Below are 22,774 nucleotides of genomic sequence, written 5' to 3' on the forward strand. Positions count from 1 at the left end.
CATATGTATGTATATGGTATGTGTATAGCGCAAACCTAGCCAAAAGGCAGCTGTGCCCTGCCCAGGGAAAATAGTAAGTGTACAGTCAGCAAATGAGAGGGAAATGGGTTCTGGTAGCAGAAGTGAACTGCTACTGCTTGGGATATTGTGTTTTCTTTAAAGCGTTGCATCTTCAAGTCTTTTCTAAATTGGGGCAGTCCTATTAGATATGGGGATGTTGTTCTACATCCTGGACAAAGAGGTTGAAAAGGCCTGCTGCTTTGTTTTTTTTATTTTTCACACTTCTTATTCTCCTCTGTGACAGGGTCTGAGAGCCATTAGAGAGGTGAACTTGTCTGCAAATAAGTAGGAGTACTTATTTTTGATGGCTTTGTAAATGATGCAGCTGAGTTGACTCAGCTGGGCCATGGGGGTAAAGGCAAAGTTTCACTTTATATGGATGACCTACCTATATAATAGGGGCAGCCTGATTTTTCTGGTCACAGGGTCTACATATACAGGATAGTGCACTGCTATATACCTCTCATATTACATCAGTCATGACATGTTCTATGACATAATTGATATCACTGCAACATCTGAAATGACATCATTGATAACAACACTGTGCATTGTGGGGGCACGAGGTATAGTTACTTTCCGGCACCCGTTATAGTTTTAGAAGAAAACAATAACTGGTCAAAACAGTGTGTATAAATATATATGTATATATCCCTTGAAGGTCTCTTGGTGTATAAAGATCCCTGAAAAAGTCCAGAAAGGATGGTATGCTCTGTGCATGTGCGTAGCAGACAGAAAATGAAGAACTGGGATATAGTCGAGGCTTCAGATGTTTTCTGCAGTTCAGGAAAGAAGATTTTAATCCAGTAAGCCTTTTCAGATAGAAAAATGAGTTTTAGCTTATAAAAAGAAAACCTTTTAGACAAGGGACTTACATTTGTAAAGTGCACCATCACCCCCGAGGGGATCTTGGTGCGGAGAATCATGAAGTGATTTGTTCACCAGGCACAATGACTTGAAAATGACTCTTTGGCTAACACAGATGTTCAGTCACATTTCTTGATGTTCAAATTCAATCTAGCTACTGTATTCTATACAAGTTGAAGTTTTTAAAAAGGTTTTCCTGGGAAACCAAAATACAGAGCATTACAGTAGTCTAGGATTGCTGTAGGATTTAAAAATAAAGAATTATACGTTTTAGTGACCACATTTGAAAAAAGCAGAATTACCACTGAATTGGCTTGATCTTCAATAGTAAGGGATTGTAGGAAGGTGGATATCTGACTATGGTTACCCCCAACTATTTGCCTAGTGTCTAGCTGGTTTTTCGACTTAGTTGGCCTGAGATCCTGCCATTCAGGATCTCAGGCTGTCTGCTCTCTCTTTAAAATGGACTCCATGTACCCTAGGTACATACCCAATTGGTAAGGATCACCTTATTGGACCCTGTACAGTGTACCCTAGGTACCCAGGGCATAGGTGTACCCTAGGCCTCCCAGGGGCTGCAGCATGTATTATGCCACCCCTGGCCTGGCCTTCCAATCAGACACAACTGGCTGATCACTCAGCTGGGGCAAGGTCGTGTAATCACCCCTTGCTTAGATATAGTATACCTATATCTACCCTTAAAATAGACACATGTGTACCTGTGAGCCACTCCTATGGCAGGCCTTAACAATCCTGGAGGCAGAGTGCTTGGTAATATGTGAGATGATGCTCTAGCATGAGCTGAGCCTGTCTGCAGCTTTCGGAACCATGTCCTTATAGCTGTTCTATGATATCGCCTACCATATACTCTTAAAGTGCCTTATAATCTTAAACGGTTATGGTAACTATGGTTTGGCTTTATCAAAACATGTCGTGTAAGGTGTCTAACACTTTGGAATAATACCCCCATACCATTTCTGGGGATGAGGATATTATTCCTCCCTTCTAGAGGGAGAGACATGTTAAAATCCTACTTTGCTGTTTAACTCTGACCAAAGCCTCAGCATCACAAAATGGATGCTGCTGCCACAGACACGAGTCTGACCTCCAGCAGCTGGGAGCCCTCCCAGCCAGGGAGGCCTGGACAATAGGTTTCCTGCTTGGGGAGGTGCTAGCACCTCCCCAGACAGACTTTAGTGTACTGGGGCAGGGAGGGCTGAAAGGAATGAGACATGCCTGGGGCACACAAGGTGCTCCATGCATAGTCCATTTCAAACCGGTGCTGGGGCACTCCAGCCCCAGCTCTGGCGCGAAACTGGACAAAGGAAAGGGGGTGTAGCCACCCCCCTTCCTGGTCCCACCCATAGGAGGGACCTTGCAGGTAGTCCAGCCCACAAGCCTAGTATATTAGAAGGTAGCTGAGCCCTGCAGAATTAGATTATCCTGAACCTGCACCTTGAACAGAAACTCTGGACCTTCGACATTCGACTACGGAAGAAGACTGAAGAATCTCCCTTGTGGCCAAGGAGTGACCACCCTGGGCAACCAGGCACCATCCAGCGACCGCTGCTTGCTTTGCGACTGATCCTACGAGGGATGACTGCAGAGACTGACCAGCGCCGTGACTTCCAGACACCTCTGAACCAGATCCACATCTACAGCGAAGCTGAGACCCGTGGATGCGACGAGGGACGTGGGACCGGCGACTTGGGAAAAGTGGCTAGTAACTGACTAGCGCAACTTCTGAGGCTTCCTCGAGGCTGTGCTTGGGGAATTGAGAAGCCCCCATTCCGAGCGCCATCTGCAAAAAAGGTCAGCTCCCCACACTTCACGTGTTCTGCGTGGGGCCCTTCTGCACCTGAGTTGCTTGACGTGTTGTCCGGTTGCTGGCCCGTTGGCTAGTGACCTCTGTGATGACGAACCTTTGATTTTATCTTGCTGGTCCGGCTCCGCCAGACTGGCACCCACTCCTCTGTGAAAGAGAAGCACCCCAGACCTTCCTGGTCTGCACCAGAAGCAAGTCCTCCATTCTGCTTGGGTTCTGCTTGCCAAGGCTTGTTGGGTCCTGACTCGACATCGACGCCGCCGACAGCAAGAGCCTTCGTGGGACAGCTCGCCTCCTGGTCCTGGTCATCCTCGACGCCTCCTGGTACCCGTGGCTGCTGCGACAAGCTTCACCTCTTCACCTGCATCCACACGACATCGCCTGGTTCCTTCCTGGTTCCTTCCCGGCTCCTGGCTCGTCGCCTAGACTCTGTCCCTTCTGCTTGCAGGTATCCTTCCTTCTTGATTCCATCCTTGGGATCCACCGGACACTCTTCACTGACTGCCTGTCAGCAACTTTCTTCAGGCATCCATAGGAGTCGACGACGAAACCCGACGCAAGTTCACACCTATGCACCCGCAGCCCGTGGGCTAGGTAACTTGAGTACTCCGGTGCTCACAAGGGTATTGACTATCCAAGTGTCTAGTTTCCAAGTCTCTAACTCCTAGTTCCTTCCGAAGTGTCCTAAAACTCTTAATTACTAAATACTACTATTTTTATCGACTTTAACGCATTACGCGTGAGTGTTTCCACTCTGCACCTGAATCCCGTGGGCCTCCCACTGCCTAGCAACTGATAGGATAGTGTAGCCCCAGCGATTCCTTAGGCCTAGGCCTAACCTGTGTTCGTGACAGTGGTTCTTATACCACTTACTTAGTATATGGTTTGCGTGGCCCCTAGGGCCTAACTGTATTACTTACCTGTGTGACTTATGTATGCTTGATTAAGACTGTGTTGTACTTACCTCGAATCTCATAAAGAGTGCTGAGGGTGTTTTGACTAGAATAAATACATTCTATTTTTATAATATCTGTTGTGGTGTCCTTTCATTTGGTATTCAAGGGGTTGCAAATAGTATAACAGCTGGCTTCACATGCCATACAGAGTTTAGCCTAATACTGCTCTTGTCCATGCTACCACTAGGATAGCTGGTCTATAAGGTTGACGTTACAACCAATCACCATAAGGGTTGTTTGGACTGATACAGGGTGTACACTAGAACCAGTGACATCATATATCAGGCCAACTTCTCACAGGGATGAGTAGAATAAATGCTTTGAGCTGTTATGGCTATGGGTCAAGTGTGAAATACCTAAATTAGATATTTCGAGCAGATGTCTGATGGAAAGATCATAACATTTCTATTTTCTGTCCATCCAATTTAAAATAAATATTTGATATCCATTGCTGGATGCTTAACATTCAGTCATGCAAATCTTTCTACCTTATACAGGGATCCCCATCAACCATAAATAAGATTTCAATCTCAACTGCATATAGGTACAGTTAAACCTAAGGACTGTATCAAGTAAGCCAGTGTGATCACATATAAGCAAAAAAAGGGCAGGAAAGCAACAAAACCTATGGCATCCCACATGGCAATACCTTTGTTTCAGAAAAATGTGGGTCTATCGTAACCTGAGTTGTAAGGTCAGACAAAAATCTCGAAATCAGGTGAGAACCGTACCTCTGATACTGCAGCCATCTGATGTTCTATCAACACCTGGTATTCTACAGTACCAAAAGCTGCTGATATAGCCAATAATATGGCACATATTTACTAATGGAGTTCAGAATAGAGTAACCTGGGCCAAGTACAGCACAGATCAACAACCCCACCGCCCACCCTCCCAACAGCCAGGATGCCCAGCTAGTGTCCCAAGGGAAGAGGAAATGCTGAATCAGGACCTCATATCGGAAAGTGGCACATCGCTGGGGGAAAACAGTGAAGCAGCACTGTTCAGAGTACCATCTTTGCGACACCATGGCGGCTGATGCCTGGAAGCTCAGACAGTCCCTTGGGCCAGAAGGCCCCGTTGGGCCTGTGTCTGAGACCTGGAGTGGGAGGCGTCGGTGCTGTGGAGTTGCTGCGGCCTGACGGTGGAGGCGGTCTATGTTGGGTGCGAGACTTTGGGCCGTGGCAGTAGACATTGAGACGTTGTTGATCGCCCTTACCTGGTGGCGTAGTCTGACAGGTAGCATGGAGACACTTTGATGACCTGTGTGAGAAGACCGAGGGGAGCCCCTTAGATCAGTAGAGAAGTCCTGTGCACCTAAGTGAGGAGGTATGCATTGCATAACACGCGCCACCACTACACCGGGGTGTACGGACGAGAATGCCAATGGGTGCCTACGCTTTTCTGCATCACAGGCCATTTGATGTTGCGTTGGTTGGACGCTGTTCAGGGTGAGGCCCCTGAGCTGCACCAAACTTGTGTGGCAGGAGAACCACAACTTCACATCTAAGGGGCCCTGTTGCATCACCTGCATCGGGAGGTTCCCCAGCAGACTTGGCAGCAACTGCTGTACCCAGGATTGTGAAATCCTGCCTGGCTGAGATTCCTGCTGGCTGATTTACAGATTTGGAGAGAGCGAATCAGATTGATCCCCGGTGTCCATGTCCTGATGAGAAGAAGGTGGGATGGGAAACGGAGGAGGCCCGGGGGTTTACTCAGTTCAGGTCTAGCTCCTGTGGGTGCCACACACTGTGCCCTGAACAATCCGTGCACTGCGGCAAACCTACATCCTCAAGGGCACTGCACAAGACCTGTGGGGGACTTCACTAGCTGACTCTATGTTAATCCAGCTTCTAAAGTGCACGGTTACCCGGAGGTGTCCTGGCGCTTGTAGTAAATTCTACTAAGGGTGGGCCAGGAAGATAGGTAACTGAAAGGAGACCTTATAGATTAAAAAGCCATGTTTTAAGTTACTTCCTAAAAGCAAGAAGGTTAGTAGAGTTCCTCAGATTCCAAGGGAGGGCATTCCACACCTTGGCTGCACCTATTATGAAACTTCTTCACCCCCATGAGTCTTTCTTCATGGGAGGTATATTCACCAGTTTAGCTCCTGATGAGCGCAATTCTCTTGGGGGCATACCATTTAAACTGGTTAGCCAAGAAGTCAGGCCCCTGACCATGCAGTGCTATGAAGACCAGGCACAGTGACTTAAATTGCACTCTTTTTCTGATGGGCAGTCAGTGTAGTCTTCATAATTCTTTGGCTACTGATACAAATTTGGGGATGCCTGCCACCAAACTTGCTGCCGCATTTTGCAAAATCTGCAATCTGTTTAAATGCTGCTCTAAGATGTTTAAATCGAGCCCATTGCAGTAATCCAGCCGCGATAACACCATAGAGGATACAACTGTTCGAAGGCTGTCTTCTGGCAAAAACGGTTTGATCTTTTTTATCATCTTGAGGGATTGAAAAGTGGCCGAGGACGTAGCCTTTGTCTGATCCTCAAAGTTCAATTTGTCATCCATCATTATACCCAAATTCTTAGCCTTACTTGTGGGTATGGGGAGACTGCCCATGTCTGGTGGCCACCAGTCAGGGGTCCAGAAGTTGGCTTTGTTACCAAACATGAGGACCTCAGTTTTGGCTCCGTTCAATTTTAAACAATTCTGTGATATCCATGATTTGAGTGTTGCCATACATTCTTGAAATGTCCTACTCATGCCCATTTCCTGTCCTGGTAGTAGAGACACCACAATTTGTGTGTCATCTGCATAAGATGTTAGACTAAAACCATGTGATCTAATCAATGGTGCCAAGGGTGCCACATAAATATTAAAAAGGGTTGAATTGAGGGCCGATCCCTGTGGAACTCCACATGGAAGCATAAAAGCATTGAAATTGAAACTTCCTAGGTACACTATTTGTTTCCTATTTGTTAGGAATGCTTTTAGCAGCTTCCAGGCCTTTCCTCTTACCCCTACCTTTGACAAACGGTCCATCAACAGATCGTGATGGACCGTGTCAAAGGGCGCAGATAGATCCAGCATAATGAGGGCTACCTCACCTCCTTGATCCAGGGCTTTCCTAATTTCTTCCGTCTACTTGATTAAAGCGGTCTCCTTACTATGCCCTGCTCTGAAGCCATATTGTGTAGGGTCCAGTACCTTATTTTTAAAAAGAAATGTGCTCAACTGAGCGTTTTTTTCTTTTTCTACCAGCTCTATTCGCTTATATATCGGCCATTAACGGTGGTGGGTTCCAGGGACATGGGAGTCGTTCATGCACCAGCCCTTGGGCACCCTGCCTGACCTGGCTTCACTCACTGGGACACTGGGGTTCACAGAATCTGGTTGAGCTGTTATCTTGGAGGAGGTGACTGGGTGGTGCTGCCTTTCCTCGCCCCCGGTACTGAGATCTTGGGTGTACAGGTAATTTCCAATGGTGCCGCCCGAACAAACATTCCTGGCTAGCATAGACCTGACTGGAAGAGAGGTGCCAGCTGGCCACACTGCAATGCACCACATGTCATACATAGTGTCTGGGCATCCGGCGTGACAATGTCCCACCTGCAGATGGGGCGGCATCGACATTTGGCAGCTCCTCCAGTGAATCGAGCGGCTGGGGTTCGGTGTCCGGCAGGGCAGGTGACAGAGGACACCTTGGACTCCAAACTAGACTCTGTACGTGTGGCGGGTACCTCCCTCGAACAAACATGCACTTCCTTTGAGGGCCACATAGACAAAATGACAGTTGACTTCACCATGGAGCGTGCAGATCATCACAAGCTGACTTATGTGGCACACAACAAGAACTGCTCAAAGTCCCCCCGATTACCCTGAGTGCAGCGTTGGAGGTGCAGCAGCTAATGGCCCATGCAAAGTCACTGGAAAGAACAGTAGAGGATGCGGAGGACAGCTCCCAGCCTAACATGAGGGTGTTGGGTCTGCCCGAGAGAGCAGAAGGGGCTGACACAGTGGCATATACTGAGACATGATTCTGTGGCCGGTGAGGTGTCCGCTGTCAGGGACAGCTCCTAGATCCTTTCTCTTTTGTCTCCGAAAGTGATTGTGACACGTTCCTGCTGGAGATACACAAGCTGGGGGAAGTGAAAATGGATAACTCCACAGTTATTTTCTTCGCTGGCTACGCCAAGGGGGTGCAGAGGCAGAGGGGCTCGTCTCTAGTGATTACTCAATGCCTCAGAGAATTGGGCATAGAATACACCCTCTTTTACCCATACAGACTGCGAGTGATCTTAGATGTTGACACGCAAATCATTGACGCCGCTGAACAGGTCTGGACCTGGCTGCAATGTACTGGTCACCAGGTGCTGCGGACAGGGTGTGAAGGGTCTGCACAACAAGCTGTCATTCGTGGAGCAAGTCATTCTGGAAGGTGTAGGAGAGGCAGGCATCCCCTGCCACAATGACAAAAAAAAACCAATTGGCAGCAGGTTATACAAGAGAGGCGTAAGACACTGCATGCAGCGATGCGCAATTGCACTCAGAGACATGATTCCTACACTTCCCCTGAACACTCCCCCAGTGATGTGGGCTACACTGTGACATGGTCATCGGATGCAGAGTCCATGCAGCCCCAGATGTGACTCCTCAGATGGCAGATAACCTAATTTAATGTTGACTGGTTGTGTGTGTCTCCTTCTTCCACGGTTACAGACAGCTCTGGGGAGTCTCCGGCTATCTGTGGTTCCTGGTCTCCAGGTTCCTGTTGTTGAAGTTCTGGTCTATCGAGGTCAGCACTTAGAGGGGATCAGGTCCTGTCGTCACCCAGAGGGAATGGAGCAGTTCTTCAGGTACGCGATGCATGTCAGGGGTGGTGGTGGTGGTCTCCATAGTGCTCTGAGCTGCAATGGCAGGAGGTCGATGGCGTCATTGACCTTGCAAAGGATGAATTGTGGAAGTTCTTCTGTAATCCAAGGGCCTCATTTATGAGGCTCTAGTGGCACTCTTGCAATGCTGTAACTTGTTTGACGTTCTGGTGGCACAATGTGCCACAGCATGTTTACAAGGCCACGTAAATCCACGTTACGTGACTTTTCAAGGCCTTGTATATATGTTCCCCTCTTATGTATTAAAGAGTTTGAAAGGGACATTCAATGGATGTTTCTGTGGATGTTGCCACGCCAAAACAATAGAATCTGAGGCATTCCCAGGTTTATGAGAAACCGTATGCCTTCGGAATGCGTCAGAATCCAACACCACCCCAAGGGTGGCATTTAAGAGGTGCTACAAGCATTTCTCCTCTTTTTTCACTTTTTCTATGTGCACTGCATTCTGAAGCACACAGAGAAGGAGGAAATAACCTGGATTGATAGGATTTGTGCAGGTAGGTGTCCCTTCCTGACAAAATCAATCAATTCTTCAACACAGTCAGCCTTGCACCACGGCACAAGGGTGCCTGTGTTGGCGCATGGCAGCCATTGTACAGCATTTTAGGTGAAAAAGACAGGGAGGCTTATTCATGAACCCCTTGTGACAGTTTAACACTGCTGGTCCGTCATTTTCTTGATGTAGTTGCAGAGAGAATTTTGCAACACGTTGTACCTTATTTACAAAGTGATGCATCTAGGCATATGCGTGACCTTGTAAAGCCCTGCGCTACATTATGCCTGTGTCAGGTATGATGTATGCAGGGTGGGCGTTCCCATGCAACAAAACTTCGTAGGAGTAGTGCAGTGAAATCTATTGAATTTCACTTTGACTATTCTAGGACGCCACTGCGTCAAAACCTTATGCCTGCTTCATGACAGGTGTAAGGGTGACGCAGTGCCATAGGGATAGGCTTGCTCCATGCATTGCTGGAGTTGTGTCATGCTTGCGAGACAACTACAGCAATGCGTGACTTTAGCGCCGACAGATACGTCAGGATTCCAGGCGTATCTGTCATTGATTGCGGCATGGAGTGCCGTGCAGTAGACACCATGGATGCGCTCATGGTGTCGCAAAGAGGGTTCAGTGAAAAGTGTCCAATCGCTGTTTTATTGTAGCGATGCAACACTTTTCATAAATGGGGCCCATCTTAATGATAGGGCGCATTGCTGACCTTATGCTTTGGCGCAGGGCAGCACAGCAATATTTCTTGCAGCGCTTTCCAGCACTCAAACATCTTATATGTGGCCCCAAGTGTTTGCACCAATTTCAAGACCAGGTACTTCCTTGGCCTTATAAAACGGCCTCTAATTGGACTTAGCAGCAGTTTTCTTGGTTTTCCGACATACAAGTCAATCATTGTAAACATTGCGTTGTGTGTTTTGTGCCAGTTTTTACGCAGGAACGCCTACCTTGCATCTCATTTTTGGTAAGTCACGGTAACAGAAGTGCCTGTGTGAAAAATTAATGTTTTACGCTAGAAAATTGCCGCTAACTGGAGTTAGCTGCAATTTGTAAATACGGCGATAAAAAGAAAGCTTCTTGTAAGTATACCCCTGAATTTGCTGTGCCCTCACTGCTGAAGTGCCTGTGCGAAAAACCTGCTTGTATTGGATGGGGCAAATGTAGTAATTCAACAAAAGATAGCAGTTAGTTGAGACCTACACGTTCAAGTAACTTAGTCAGGATAGGTAGTTGTGAAATTGGATTAAAATAGAAAATTATCAATACACTCTAAATATATCTGTGATAGCAGAATACGAGCTGTTCTTAGTTCATTAGGAAGAGATGAATTAAAAATTTCCTATGAACAGAAATTATACATTATCACAAATTATTTATCTAGCCCAGCTGGAATAGTATCAGCACCACAGCCACATGGAATACAGTCATCATCATTCAATAAAGATAACTCACTGAACGCCTTTTTCTCATCAAGAGCACACAGAAGGTCATGTTCAGGGGAACAACCACAAGCAGAACTCGAAGGCAGTTGACCTTTAATGGCCAGTGTTTTGTGCTCAAAAGAATCTGCAAATTGATTGCATTTAGCTGCTAAACAAGATTCATTCAGTTGTCCAGATATTTCGTTCAGTTATTTAAACTCCTTTGGAGACGTTTGGTCCATTAAGAATTCTTTCTGAATAATGCGCTATCTTAGCAGCTTTTTTTGCTCTTTTGTAGGCATTACTAAAAAACAAGGAACTCGTTTTTAGCATTTGGAGAGTAAGTCGGACGCCAGGATGATGACATTGGCGCAGTTTATTTATGTTTCATAACAGCTAGTGCCTCATTGAACCTTTTATTCTGTTGTCAGCCTGGATAACATAGGGAAATATGTACAAGGAGTTAACAATGCCGTAGTGTCAATTTTTTGACCTTACGGCGGATTTCTTTTATCGCCTTATTTACAAGCTGATGCTAACCTCAGTCTAGGCAGTTTTCTGGCAAAAATGTGCATTTTTAAGATCGCCACTTCTGTTAGCAGGGGTTAACGAAAATGAGATGCAAGGTAGGTGTTGCTGTGCAAAAAACTGCATCTAACCCCATTTCGCGATATTTACAAGGAATTCCTTGTATGGTGCAAAACCAAAAAACAGCCTCTAACTTCAGTTAGTGGCAGTTTTTAAGACCAGAAAAAAGCTGGTCTTAAAAATGGTGCAAACACTTGGGGCCTCATTTCAGAAGGCTTTGGTGCTGTACACGCTGCAGGGAATGTTGCTGCGCTGCCCTGCGACAAAACTACAGGGCAGGAATGCGCACCATCAATAAGATAGGGTGCATTCCTGGGCCTCTTTCAGGAAAAGTGTTGCATCGCTGCGACAAAACAGTGTTGCGCCCCTTATCACTATGCCCTTCTTGCGACACCATGGATGCGCTGTATTCACTGTACGGCGCTCCATGTTGCAATTAATGACAGATACGTCTAGAATCCTGACGTATCTGTCAGCGCTAAAGTCACGCATTGCTGCAGTTGTGTCACAAGCATGACACAACTCCAGCAATGTATGGGACCAGCCTATCCCCGTGGCACTGTTTCACCCTTATGCCTGCCTCCTGGCAGGCATAAGGGTACTGACGCAGTGGCATCCTACAATTGTTGCAGTGAAATCTAATGGATTTCACTGTGCCACTCCTATGAGGCTTTGTTGCGTGGGAACGCCCACCCTGCATACATCATACCTGATGAAGATATAACGTGGCACAGGGCTTCACAAGGTCACGCATATGCCTAGACGCATCACTTTACAAATACATTGCAACCAGGTGCAAGAATCGTCAAGGAAATGATACACTGGCGGTGTGAAACTGTCAGAAGAGGCTCATGAATAAGCCCCCCTGTCTTGTTCCCCTACGTTGGCGCACAATGGCTGCCATGCGCCAACGCAGGCACCCTTGCGCCATGGCGCAAGGGTGACTGTATTGCGGAGTTGATTGATGTTGTGGCTTCATCACTTCTCGAGACGTCTGCAGGTGTGTCTGGACTAGTGGAGGGTGGGAGTAAACCAGTTGGCCTTCTTGGAGCGTTGTTTGCCAGGTCTTTTCTTGAGGGGTGCTAGTGTGTCGGTGCAGTTGGAGATCCATCAGTGGAGGTTGTGCACAGTGGTGCTGGCATCTGTAAGCGTTGGCGGAGTGGTGGTGCTCAGGGAATTGATGAGAAGTTCTTCGGTGGCCGAGATTCAGCTGCTGGAGGGGGGGGGCTATGATGGCAGTGGTGTACGGTGGGCATGGTGAAGACGTGATGTATACAATGATGTTCAGTCCAGGAGAGTCCGGTGGTGTGGCTGTTGTTGAAGTTCCCGCTGGTGGAGAAGACGTGCTCGAGTGTGTGCCTGGCGATGTGGGTTTGTGTGGTGGCTAGCTGCTTGAGTCCGATGTTGGCGAGGTTCACCAGGAGGGCGGTGTTGTTCTGGTCACTGGGGTTGTCCAGGTGGAACTTGAGGTCTCCTAGTAGGATGTAGTTGGTGGATGGGAGATCCTAGGGTGCAATGAGGCCTACAATGTCATCTGTGAATGGTGGTCCATTGTCCAGGGGGCCTGTAGATGAAGGTGCCGCAGAGGATGGTGCTGGGGTTGGTCCGGATCTAGAAGTGGAGGTGTTCCATTGTCACCTTCGGGTCATTAGAGTGCGTGGTCAGTCGGAATGTGCTTTTGTAGGTGATGGCAATGCCTCATCCTGGACAGTCGGGTGGTCTTTGTGGGTGATTTAGTAGCCGTCAGGGATGGCGATATCCAGTCCGGAGCAGAGGTTTGTCCAGGTTTCCGTGAAGAAGGCGATGTCTGAAGAGGTGGCATCGAGGAGGTCCCTGATTTCTGTGGCGTATTTGTGGAGGGACCGCACGTTGAGGAGGATGGAGTTTTGCTGGTCGGTGCGCTGTTGGTTGGCTGGGCGGCAAGATTCGTTGGTGTGCCGAAGTGGCAGAAGGTGTGTTTGCAGTTTCGAATGGCGTGGGTGCACGGGTATTCTTTGGTGATGATAGATGGCAGGCAGTGTGGCATCCATGGTTGAGGGTGAGGAAGGTGCTTGTGTCGTAGCGGTGGAGTGTCCGAGACGCAGGCTCCCTGGTGCTGGGCACAGTACAGGTCCGGATCGACACAGACAGGCTTGCCTTTGGTTTCCCTTTGGTGCACCAGTGACACGTCCGCTGTGCATTACCGCACAATGTCCGCCATTAAGTAGTACTGCAGGGGGGCTGGATAGCTGTGAGGCGGGAAACACAGGAAAGGACACAGAAGGGGGTGGGGACACAGATGATTGCAGTGGGAGAGGATAGGGAAAAAGGAACTGCAAAAAAGCACAGGAAAAACAAAGCCAAACACAGCAAAGATAAAAAATAAAGAAAAAGGTAGGAAAGTAACGGAGAAGAGCAGAAAGATGAATAGGAACAGCAGAAAAGAGGGACAGGAGGGCAGTCAAACTGCAGAGCAGTGACGCTCTAACACTGGACCACCAGGGATGTGGCGCAGGCAAGAGCCTGTGGGTGAAAGAGGGACTCGAACACCTGGCCTCTGTGTCAGAGGAACCAGCAGCAGCAGATGGAGATAGCAGCAGCAACCAGACGGCACAGCGCTGTGGAAAGAGGAAGTCCACTAAGGATTAGTACCTCATACATCCAAAAGTGAACTAACAAAGGGCAAGGAAAGGCAGCACCACCCGGTTGCCTCTTATGATCTGACAGTGGCGATCAGATTCCGTATTTCCCAGTTCCTCAGCAAGTAACTGCGAATAAAGCTGCATACCCAAGCAAGAGCCTGGGCCAGAAAATGCCCTGTGCCCCTGGCACCCACTGCCACCAATTGAGGGAGTTAGTGAAGTCTCTCACCAGTCTTGTGCAGTGCCCTCAGTGATGTAGGTCAGTCGCAGCGCAGGGATTGCTCAGGGCATGGTGTGCGTCACCTACAGGCGCTAGGCCTGGCCTGACTCTCCCCCGGCCTCCTCTGCAACGCGTCTCACCTTCTCCTTACCTGGACATTGATACCGGGGGCTCAATGCGCTGTGCTCTCTCCATATCTGTGACTCAGCCAGCAGGAGCCTCAGCCAGGTGGGATTTCACAAGCCTGGGTACAGCAGTTGCCACCAAGTCCGCTGGGGAACCTCCCGATACAGGTGTGGCAGCAGGGCCCCCTTAAGCGCAAAGTTGCAGCTCTCCCGCCACACAAGTTTGGTACAGCTCAGGGGCCTCACCCTCCACAGCATCCATCCAGCACAACATCCTACGACCTGTGATACAGAGAGACACGGCACACCATTGTTAATCCCCTCTACCATTTACAGCTCCAAGGAGCGCAAGGCGGTCTTCTCACACAGGTCAGCAATGTGTTTCCATGTGACCTGCCAGATTTTCGCCACCAGGTAAGGGTGATCGCTGTGCCTCAATGTATTGTATAAGCTTTATTTCTACAGCTAGTGTCATAAAAGCTATAAAAACGACATTTTGTATTAAAAAGATAAACACTTCGTACAGCATCATTTTAAAAATAAATATATATAAACATTCCATCCTGGTGCGCAAGTGCAGCCAGGGTACGAAGTGCAGTTTCACAAATCAGCGCTAAAACAAATAATACACGTACAGCAATAAAAGCATACATTTAACACATTATGGATAAGAGGGAGGAAGAATTGCAATACTTCGTTGGGAGGTACCCCTACTGTTAGACTCTGATTGCAATCCCCTGCAAACCTCATCAAAATGTTCAGCCCTCCTTGGGGCAACATCATAGGGAGGCTAAGAACAATAAAGTGCACGTGCATAACATATCTGTAAAACATAGATAGCCAGCCTAAGAGCCCTACGGCAGTTGCGTGTGATCATCATGCTGCTGAGTGCTGTAGCATTCTTGTCTGGGTCTTCCGTCTAATAAGCCATACATGACTTAAGAACTTTGCCACGCAGCATGCAAAACGTGGTATGGAGTCTGATCTAAGAATGCACAGGGCAACCCGATAGTCCCGTGTGCCCAATTGCTTACAAATCGTTTTTAACCATTTCACCCTTGGGGTGTTATATGCCTGGCAAGCAAACAACGTGGGCAACACTTTCTACCGGGGCCCTGCAACATGGGCAGTCCTTTGGTGTTTGATTACATGGGTTCCATTTTGCTGTTGTCTCGCTGACAGGAAGCATACTAAACCTAAAATGGATGTATAACATCCTGTCCCGAGGGACCTGAATTTTATCTAAAAAGGGCTCTAATATCTAAAAAGGGCTCTAAATGTCTGGTCTGTTTGTGGAGATAAAATTCTGCAGTTAGTCTCCCCAAATTTGGCTTGCTGGATTCTTGCTGTTCCACACATTCCCAGGCGTTTGAGCTCTTCTTTCCTAGGTGGGTCCTGCTTGTCCCAATGCGCTTGAAGCCCCAATGCTGACATCATTCTCCTAACATTGGAGATCCAACCTATTTTCTTGCTGGCGTCTAATCGTATAACCTCAGAGAGGGCTTCCGCATAGGGTAGGAGCTCTGGGGTCCGCCTAATGCGCGCCCAAAAGAGCAGCGGGCGAAGCCTTGCTATGTCGCCAATCCATAGCATACCCATATCTAGCATAAGGGGAATAAGGGGAATGTTTTGAGGCAACATCACTAAATCCCTAAAAAACGTATACTCTGATCTGCAGAGATCGTGGGCCTTATCAAATCCCCATAGCTCTGCTCCGTACCGTGCTGTACTGACTGCTTTGGTGTCATAAACCTGGAAGGCTGGGGCTACCGGTCTGCCATGTGAGGACCGGTGTTCCCTCCCAAGTGATCCCACTACTAGCTTGTGGCCCATCAACATCTTTGCTAGGTGGGGTTTCCATGACATTTTATCAGAGAGTCAGACACCAAGGTAGCCGAAAGTGCCAACTCTTTCCAAGGGGGTCCCACCTAGCAGGGGGCTATCTTTGTGGGACTTATAGGGGTTAAAAGCCATGAATTTTTATTTTTTTGACGTATTAATAACCAGCCCCCGGATGTCACAGAAAGGTTGGAACCTATTGAGTAGTCGCTGCAGCCCCGCTGGAGTCTTTGACACCAGCTGGGTGTTGTCTGCGAACAGGAGGGTCGGTACCTTTTCACCCCCTAGGGTTGGTGCGCTTCCTGGGACTTCTAACAGAAAGTTAAACACTCCATTCATATAAAGTGAGAATAGAGTGGGAGTCAAAATACAGCCCTGTCGAACTCCCCTGTTGACAGGAATACGCTCAGTCAGCTGTCCTTGCATCCCCCACCTAATCTGAGCGTAATTCTCTTCATGTAGTTGGACCACCAAGTTAAGGATAAATGAGGGGATGCCCATGTCTTTGAGTGCTAGCCATAATTTACTCCTAGGGACTAAACCAAAGGCAGTCTTTAAATCAATGAATGCTAGGTAAAGACTGCCCTTGCTGTTCACCACCACTTTCCAATGGATGAGTAGGAGCCGCAACGTCTGGTCAATTGTTCCTTGCCCTAAAGCTGGCCTGGTACTGTGAAAGAATGGCATTGTTGTCTGCCCATTGCTGGATCCTCTACAGCAAGACTCTACTAAAGACCTTCTTCAGGGTGTCAATCAGGCTTATGGGTCTATAGTTTGAGGGATCATCTCTAGCTCCATTTTTTTATAAATCAGGACCACCTCTGCACCTTTCCAAGACCCAGGAACTGGGGCGCCATTAGCTACTAAATTCGCCAGGAGAAGGATATAGTGTGCCCAGATCGGAATATCTGCAAGAAATAAATCTCCAGGTATGCCATCTGGTCCTGCTACTTTAGACGGCACTATTCTGCCTATTGCGGCCTCTATCTCACCCAAGTTAAAAAGCTTGCCATCCAAGTGGCGCCCATATGACTTGGCCGCCTCCGCTAGGGCTGTTACCTCGGGAGTTGAGGAGAGCTTCCGGAAGTGGTCAAGCATTCCTGGCCACTTATGTAGTTAGAGGGCAAGTAGGCTCCTGATTTGCTGCCCATAGTAACTAGGGTCCAAAATAGCTTGGCGTCCTTCGCTGTACTTGCTTCCTTGAGTTGATGCCAGCGGGATTCATCCCATGCTAGCTTTGCCAAATACAAAGCAGCCTTGTTAGACGTGGCACCATTGGCGTGGGTCTCCCTTCCATTTTTTGCTGTTGCCTCATCTGTTTTTGCTGGTCTAGATGCTTTGGGCACTTTGGCACTTTTGTTCAGTGCCAAAGTGCAAGTGCTCCCTTTTCTAAATAGTTATTATGGATTAGTGACTCCATGATTGGTTATTTGATTTACTTGTCAGACCCTAGTACAGTGCACAATGTGTGCCCAGGGCCTGTAAATCAAATGCTGCTGGTGGGCTTGCAGCCCTGATAGTGCCAACCACAGAAGCATCCTGTAAAATGTAACTCAGGCCTGCCATTGTAGAGCCTGTGTGCAGTCTCGGACTGCCTTGTCGAATTGGCAAGTGCAGCAACTTGCCAGTCCCCAAACCTTCCCTTTTCTGAATATTAGTCACTCCTAAGGTAGGCCAAGGTACCCCTGTGGGCAGGGTGCATTGTATGTGAAAGGTAGGACATGACCTGATGTGTGTGGCATGTCCTGATAGTGAAATACTGCCAATTTTGTTTTTCACTATTGCAAGGCTATCTGTTCCCATAGGCCAGAATGGGCAGTTTGATTATAACATCTTATAAACATAACTGACCCTGGGAACAAGATAGGAAAATAAAGTTTAGTATGCCTGAACTCAGAATGTTAAAGTGCATCTTTTAGTGTTGGTGATTTTTACATTCTGTGTTTATACCGGACCGTCGCATCACATCGAACCGCCATTTTGTTGCATCACACCGGATCATCACCACGCATCGAGGCACCATCTTGTCGCATCGTAACCAGAACGCAGTAAGAAACAGATGGTAAGGAACAGACGCATCGCCTCCCCTGCGCCATTACGTTCCCTGTGACCCTTTGTTTGTTTTGCGTGAAGCATCTAAGGTACTTTGTGGGAAACTTGCATTGAATTGAACTATTTCTACCATTTGAAAGCCTTATTTTTAATACAGTATTGTGGATCTTTGCCATTTGGTCTTGTTTAGATAAAGACTACTTATTTTTCTAAACTGGTCTGGTTTCCATTTGTAGTGTTTTCACTGTGTTACTGTATGTGTTTACAAATGCTTTACACACTGCCTCTGAGATAAGCCTGTCTGCTCGTGCCAAGCTACCAAGGGGGTGAGCATGGGTTATTTTAGGAGTGTATCCCCCTTACCCTGACTAGAAGCAAAGGCCCCTATTTAGACAAAGGTACCTACCTCTGCCAACTAGAGACCCCCATTTCTATCAAGCCTTATAACGCTTCCTGGCAGTTTTGATCAAGGCACAGTTCTTATCTTTAATTGCTGCAACTAGGAGTAATCGCTCGTGCCTACAGTCTTTTGAGTACAACAAATGGGCCCCTCTTGATGTCATACTGGGCTTATGGTCTGGCCTAGGAGCTGAAAAATATGCATTAAGTTGGTCAAAGGTACGAGAATGAACCATAGCTACATCGGCCAACCCGCTTTCGCTAGTGACTACAGCCTGGAACTCAAGTATACCTACTGCCAGATCATGCCTTATGCCTATGATCTTGGATTCTTCGAGAGCTACCTTTAGCTATTTTAAGGATCCATTGCAATTTGAGGGGACAATCTCTCTAGTATAGGTCAAAGGTGAGCTGCTCACAGGATAGTAAGGAGCTTCCCACAAAGCGTTCATTCTTAGACAGAGAGGATTATGATCACTCTCTGTAGTGGTGCCCACGCTCATGTCGATCAAGTCTCCCCAGAGCCTCATATCAAGGAGGATGTAATCAATGCGGGATGGGCAGCTAACTCTATTATACATATTTGTACCCTGCGTGTCTGAGGGGGTGCTGCCATTAACTGCTCTCAAGCAGAACTCTACAATTAGGGTGTTAAGTTGGAGCACCATCTGCGTCCATCTTTTGACTGGGGATACATTTATGTGGGGGGGGACAGCTCATTTGGTGTCGTCATCCTCGGTGCCTAGCAGATCTTCTTTATTGAGTGGTTCAGAGGTACTATTAAAGTCTCCTGCTACCACCACTCTAGAGTGAGGTGAGCAGCTAGCTAAGCTCTCTTGCAATAGAGTAATGGTAGGTGAGGGTCTACACACTTTAGTCCCCCTCGCATAAACGTTGAACAAGTCGATGACGTCTCCCCTCCTGGGTCTTCTGATGCTGACCCCAGAATATAAGGGCTGGACCTTGCGTGGCACGTAATCCGGCAACCCAGGGCAATGTTCACCCAGACGATCAGTCCCCCTGCCGGACACCCTCTCCCTTTTGTCGTTGCCGGAAAGCAAAAGCTTACAAATCCTGATTTAAATAGAGGAACCTAACTCCAGGTCTCCTGGAAAATTCAGATGTCAAAACCCTCAATTAGATCCTTCCATTGGGGGAGTGACATACTTACTGCTTAGCCCAGCCACATTCCATGATATCACCCTAAGCTGTTGGTGAGGAGCAGGGCCATATGTGTCATTTAGAGTAGGAATGCAATTGTTGATAGGGGCCTGTTATAATGCTTCGGGTATTTGACTTGTGGAAGAATCTTCACCCATCACCTCAGAAGCATTTGTAAGGGCACTACTCATACCTGCTTCCACTAGGGGACTGTATTTCCTAGGATGGGGCACCATCTGCCGATCCTCAGAGCTAGGGAGGCTGTCTGCATAGTTGCATAGTTGGAAGAAGTAATGCATAACCCAGGGTGCAGGTGAACTTCCCTCGGGAGTCAATCATTGGCTTCCAAGTTGGAGCTGTCAGGTAACCGAATAAGTGGTTGAAGTACAGGCAGTCTACTATGATTATAGGGTGTAAAGCCCTTAAAGTGGACAAAGGGAGCATCAGGAGAACAAGTTAGAAATTCCAAGGCAAGGCGGTTTTTGGCCAGATCTGCCCTTTTTAGGGTGAGTTCAATGCAAACAAATTGTTGGACAGGGAAAATACACCTCCGAGCCCTAATAATGTTGTATTGGATTACTGAGCGACAGCTCCTGACATAACAGATCCAATGGATCACGTTATTAATTAGAGAATCTTCACCCTTATACCACTTCCTTTTATCAAATTTGAGGGCATTGACCATATAGATTTCCTGGGCGAGTGGCAAATGTGGAATAGCTGGGTGAGTTGGCTGGTTCCCGCCGTGACATGGCAGTAGTTGTCCCTGGGGTAGAGAGGTGATTCTAGGATAAATGGGCATACCTGGCGCGACCACTGTGTTAGTAGAATTATTTGCTCGGTTGATGGTGTGTTCGAATGGTACTTGGATATGAGCAGGAATAGCAGAGTAGAGGTGAGTGGGCCCATGGGAAGCAGTGCTCCTTCCATGGGTGGCTGCCTGGTGGGTCATGTGGTGATTATGGGTAGGCTGCAAATGAGCTCCAATCGCAGGTATGACATGCTGCTGGGGGGGTTGATCCATTCTGCAGTAATGATTTAACTAAGATTGTGAGGCCCTCAATCATAGATCTCATGGTCCCTATTTCTGCCCTGAGCGCATTAATACATTGGTGGGTATTCTGGGGTTCTAAGTTTCGTGCTGATGCGATCGCATCAATAGTCACAAGAGAAGGCTGGGGGATGTCTTCCTTAGGGTTATCAGACAGGTCCAATCAGGGAGTGAACCTGTTTTCACATGGAATAGTGGATTTTAGCTGTGAAGCAATGTTGCTAGGAATGCTATGGGAGTTAATAGGGGGTGGGTGAGCCCTCGCAGTGTCAGATAAGGCTTCCTGGTTGTGTGAGATGGTCCCTTTGGAACGAGTTGTTTGGAACATTGCCGGGATGGTGGTTGAATGACTTGGGCTAGAAATTCGGATGGAGGTTGGCCAGAAGAGGTGCTGATTCTTCTTCTAGAATGCCTTCCAACTCACTAATCAGACTATCAATGCGATCATGAACAAGATTGATGCCTGGATGTTTCAGCGATTTCCTGACCTTTTTCCCTTTCCCTACTTGTCCACCACCATAACCCTCCATAGTTTTTCTCTTTCCCATCCCTCAAAACCTCAGGGCGCGTGGGCCAAGACAGATGGAAACCAGCCCAACCCTTTTTCTAAAGATATTAAAGCAGGGCAATGGAGAGCAATGATAAAAAGGCAAATACTCGGTTCAGCAATTAACCTATGCGATTACACAGTCAGTGGGCTGTAACCCAGTAGCTGGGTAGCAAGGGGTTAAGGCCGGGCAAGGGGATTCATTCTCCAGGCTGTACAAGGCGGCGGGTGCCTAAAAAACTTCTCCTCACTACTTGGGCCGTCTATAGGACAAGAGAGGAGAGCTGCCACAAGGAGATGACTGATGTGGCAGGGGCAGAGCCCAGAGACAAAATAAAAACAGACAACCAATGACAAAGGTCCAAATCAGTTTGATAAGATGTGTTAACAGGCAGTCCCAGTTTGCTAATAATCAAAGAAGTACAGGTCCAGTCCTTGCCCAAGACAAACAGATGGAATGAGAGGAGAAAGTAAAACAGGCACAGTACCTCAGGTGGCAAGTATCAGCCTGCAGCAGGCTACAGACAGGTTGGAGCTTCGGCCCAGCAACTCAACATCACCTCCACATTACACTCCGGGTCCCAGACACAGGCCCAGGAATGTCTCCGGACCCTGGGGACTGTCCTTGCTTTCAAGGTTTTGGATGCCATGGTGTTGCAAGGAGTGCACAATGGCAAGTGATGCATCCCTGGTTTGGCACAGCCATGCGCCTCTTTTCAGAGATGTGGCCCTGCATTTCCTCTTCCAATGGGACTCTGGCTGGTCATTCTGGCTGTTGGGGAGTCGGGTGTTTATCTGTGCTGCACTTGTCCCTGGCTGCTCCATTATGCATGCCATTGGTTTTATTTCCTATTTTTCATTGGAGGTGGACTTATAGGCCATTTTTGCCTCTATGGGCAAATAAGTTACGTTGGTCTGACTAACGTGAGTTTTTTTTCTGCTAATGGGCCTTTCATCCGTTTTCGCCCGCTAAAATCAGAATTTGTATCGTCTTCACGCTAGTGTTACCAGCAGTTTTCACTGCAGCTACCTGAAGCTATTGCCATGTAGCGATGTATTGTAAATACATCGCTAACAGGGCGATCGTTTTTGGTGATAGGCCGCGTTAAGAAAACTGCCACTAACTAGCATTAGCGTTAGTTACCAGCAGTTCTTGTACATATGCCCCATAATGTGTTCAGCGAAAGAACCATACCCTCTATTGCAGTGGACATTTATCGATAGCATTGCTCCAACAGATGGTTGGGATTCTCTGGAAAGTCATTAGTCAGTGCCCTCATTTGTACCTTAGAAGGTCCAACCTGTTAACTTTTACATTTCACCATTTACGAATTAAACAAAATCAGCTTTCTGAAATAAGGTGTTGCAAGAACCCAACCGAACTGGAAGATAAAATGGCCTGTCAGTGGCACAGTGAAAGCTGGCAGACACTTACAGAGATTGCTGTGCCATCTGACATTGTCAGGGAAATGGCCTTCTCTGTTTGTTGAAAATAATTCTGCTATGGTGGAGTTAAACACCACCATAAATTCTTTAAATCTTCACTTGAATGGAATTTTTAACTTATCTGATGTAAGAGTACATAGATGTGGCGTAAAGGTCAGAGCAACCGACTTTGAAGCGGGGGAACTAGGTTCAAGTGTGGCGGGAGGCTGAATCAGCCTGTGATTCTGGGTAAATCACTTAA

This window comes from Triturus cristatus, chromosome 11 (genome assembly GCF_964204655.1).
Source record: "Triturus cristatus chromosome 11, aTriCri1.1, whole genome shotgun sequence".
NCBI classification, from domain to species: domain Eukaryota; kingdom Metazoa; phylum Chordata; class Amphibia; order Caudata; family Salamandridae; genus Triturus; species Triturus cristatus.